Genomic DNA, 3,477 nt, shown 5'->3' on the forward strand with positions numbered 1-3,477 from the left:
CAGGCCGTGTATGTCAGCAAGCCAGGACAGAAACTTGCACAGAACATGGGCCTTCCAGAAGATGATGAGATGCTTTTTGGTGTGTTTTCAGCCAGTAAAACTCCATCTGGCAAAGAACCCCTGGAAAGCTCTGCCCTTTGTGTCTTCTCCATGTCAGAAGTCGATGCAGAATTCAACAAAGTCCAGAAAGCCTGCTACACAGAAGAAGGCGGGGGGTATTGCTGAACCACTCGATTTTTGGTGGGGGTACTTGCCTCCAACAACAGGTATACACATTTCTATTGATCACATTGGTAATATTGTTAAACAAGTAAAGCTTGTTACACTGTAGATTATGTAGTGTTACAGGGCTGTAGTCCATTTTGCATGGTATTAATTTACTGAATGCCTCACACCATTCAAGAGTCTGAGTTTCCAGTGTGACATTTAGAAACTGTCGTCAGAATAGACCACTTGAAGAATACTGTAGTTCACTTTGTCTTCAAGGTAGCGAAATTTTATGGTCGAGGGAGAACGGTCATGTTCATTAAATGGTGGGGGATGTGGGGTGGTTTGATAATGGTAATGATAAGTTCATGGTACAGGAGTGGCTGTGAAAATAGTGACCATAAAAGTATTGTGAAAAAATTAGGAATTACAGTACAGTCAAACCTGCCAAGGGGACCAACTCTTAAAAATGGTCCCAAAAGTTTTCCCCATTGACACAAGCATTAAGCAAACCTGTCCAAGGTGACCAGGTGACCATCTGGCCAACGCGACCGTGACCATCCTCAGTTGGGTCCGCTCAAGGCCTCACCACATCATTTTCGATCATGTTGATTATTGATGATAACTAATGAGAAATCATGGAGAAACCAGCCAGTTTGCCTCGACTAGTGGATGATGTTTTTGCTTGAGGTAAATTGTTCCATGTGCCACCCTCCCCACATGCATTTACAGCATTTGATATTAAAACATCTCAACTTGTAAACCATTTATGCCTCAGTCATGTTGAGAGGTGATCCACTTCAAGGAGACCACCTGTCCAAGGTGGCCACTTTTCTTTGGTCCCCTGGGTGGCCGAATTGGACAGGTTTGACTGTATTTAATAACCCAAAATTGTTGTGTCCATTGTGTATCTTATATATAATTAGTAGTTAGTATATTTGAACTTTCTTTTCCTTCAGGAGGAACTACTTGAACGATTTCCATGCGGCGCAGACTTTACCGCAAAACAGTTTGGAGGAACAGAAGCTCTGACCCGTACAGCTGTGGCAGAGTTCCCCACAACTGGACTGACGAGTGTCGCTGCTTCAACTGTCAACGGCTACACCGCAGCCTTCCTGGGGACAACCAATGGCCAACTGATCAAGGTAGGATTCATGTGTAGTTAAAATTTTTTATACATAATTGATATTCTTAAAAATTATGGAAATCTGTGTGAAAGCTTTAAGCAATTTTACTCTAGACCAGGCTTAACCATACTGTACTATAGATTTTGTTCAAATGCCCAATTTCTTGAGCAATTCTAAGTTATTCTCAATGTCGAAATGGACAGACTGGTTCGGCGATATCTTGCTAGTTGATATTTGCAGTAGGTACTAGATCAAGTGTAGTCTGGCTTTGCCTTCTAAACTATTTAAACCACTCACACTCCATAAAGTTCTTACTGGTGTGGACCTGCTGGACAGAGCTGCTTGAAGATATGCCATATACTGCTACTGTGACAGTAGCAACTACTGCACAGTAGCTATTGAGTACTTGTTACAAAGTGAATTACCCCCTGACTCTGATGTTGTTGCTTGCCTGTGTGTTTCAGGCGTTGGTGTGGAATGGAGATGCTGCAAACCCGTATGAGGAGATAACTGTGGTCCAGGGAAGCAGGGTTCAGCAGGACATGCAGTTTGATGCCTTTGACCCACAGAACTTGTACGTCATGACGGAGAACAAGGTGGGTGCAACAGCTAGCTTACTTTGCCATAGTAGGCGAGGCTGACACCACAAATACACTCACTAACAACACAGCATGCTCCTAGGAGAGTAGCAACTTGCCAAGTTGTCTTCCAGCCAGTTCTGTCCTGTGCTTCTTGCCAGGCTGTGGCTACATCGAGGCCCACAGTGCTCAGGTGGTCTCCCCACCTGCGTCTGGGTCTGCCACTGGGTCTGGACCAGCCTGCAGGCATGGCTTCCTTCAGTAGACTGGCAGCTTCCAGGGGGAGGAGTCATGCTTGCTATGTGGCCAAAGAGTTGTAGGCGAGCCTGTCTGATTTTATAAGAGACAAGCGGTTGGCCTGTTCTTTGGCGTACGTTGGAGATACCAAAGTCAAACCAATGGTAGCCAAGACCACAAACTCCTAGGTCACAAATTGAGCACTGCTTCTCACTTAGCTGCAAGTGTGTCAGTTGGGTAGCATCTGACAGGACAAATCAGCGTTTCCTTTCAGGATGGCAAAAACCTGAGGGTACGAAAACTGTGCACACACCCGAAAAACTGTAATGATTTGACGTACATAAAGAACGTATGCTAGCCCTCGAGGTAACATACAATCTGAATGTACATTCTCGATGTAGCATGCAATTTACACAGGAAAATTTTGGTGTAGGCAGTCGTCATACCCTGGTCTGCTTAGTAATACGCAGTTGTCATACGGTTTTTGCCCGCATGTGTAAATTGGGACATAGTGACCCAATTTTGCCTCCATATGCATTTATGAGATGCAACGCTTTTTCTTGTACAGGTGTATCAATCATAATCTGATTGCTTAATAGTCACTACTGTTCCTTTCCTCTTACATGTAGGTAAGGCCTCTCCCTAAATTGTGGGTGCTTTTTATTTCTGAAAAGATGTCACCGAACTTTTTTGGCGACGCCTCAGGGGCGGAGGCATTTGTGTAAGTACTGCGATCGCTTTGAAAGAATTTCAAAAATTGCATGAATGCATTCCCTAGGGAATTGGTTTTCAGATAGCCTCCGGCCTTGTGGTCATCGGAACAAGCAGGAAAGGCTTATGTTACCGGGCAAAATGTGGCTTTTTGCACACAGAATATTAATGATTGTCTTTATTGATATTTCAAATATGTTTTCTTCTATCAAGAGAGCACAAATTTCTTGCTCAGGAGCAGCATATGCTTCAAATATGTTTTTAGTTGCAACTATATGATGCTGGTCGTTTTTTATAACTTTACTGTGTGACACATGTAGTGTAACAGTGATGTTTTGTGTAAGGAATTTTATTCACTTGTGTGTTTTCTATCATGTATGTTTGTGTCAGTCTTGTCTTTTTTATTTATTATTTTCTTCGCTTTCATGATGCTGTTGCATTCCATGCTTGTTTTTCAATTTTCTTGGCTGCAAAACATGAATGCACACCCCAATCCTTCCACGACTAGGTTTCATGCTAAGGTCTCATGCTAGCCAGTGAACTCCTGCTGTAGTCTGCATCTCAGGGTGGACATGGCGAAGTTTACCTGTGGGTATAAAGAGAGAAAAGAGCATAAA

At 43.3% G+C, this 3,477-nt stretch overlaps 1 long non-coding RNA gene across 1 annotated transcript; it reads left to right on the plus strand.

Annotated features, from left to right (window-relative positions):
- The first annotated feature begins 9 nt into the window (after positions 1-9).
- On the plus strand, positions 10-1,933 carry LOC109483226. Its single transcript, XR_002141000.1, has 3 exons — positions 10-266; positions 1,167-1,352; positions 1,799-1,933. It is a non-coding gene; the product is annotated as an uncharacterized LOC109483226 (long non-coding RNA).
- The last annotated feature ends 1,544 nt before the right edge of the window (positions 1,934-3,477 follow it).

The sequence above is a fragment of the Branchiostoma belcheri genome, unplaced genomic scaffold, assembly GCF_001625305.1.
Source record: "Branchiostoma belcheri isolate BF01 breed outbred unplaced genomic scaffold, Haploidv18h27 scaffold63, whole genome shotgun sequence".
In the NCBI taxonomy this organism is placed as follows: domain Eukaryota; kingdom Metazoa; phylum Chordata; class Leptocardii; order Amphioxiformes; family Branchiostomatidae; genus Branchiostoma; species Branchiostoma belcheri.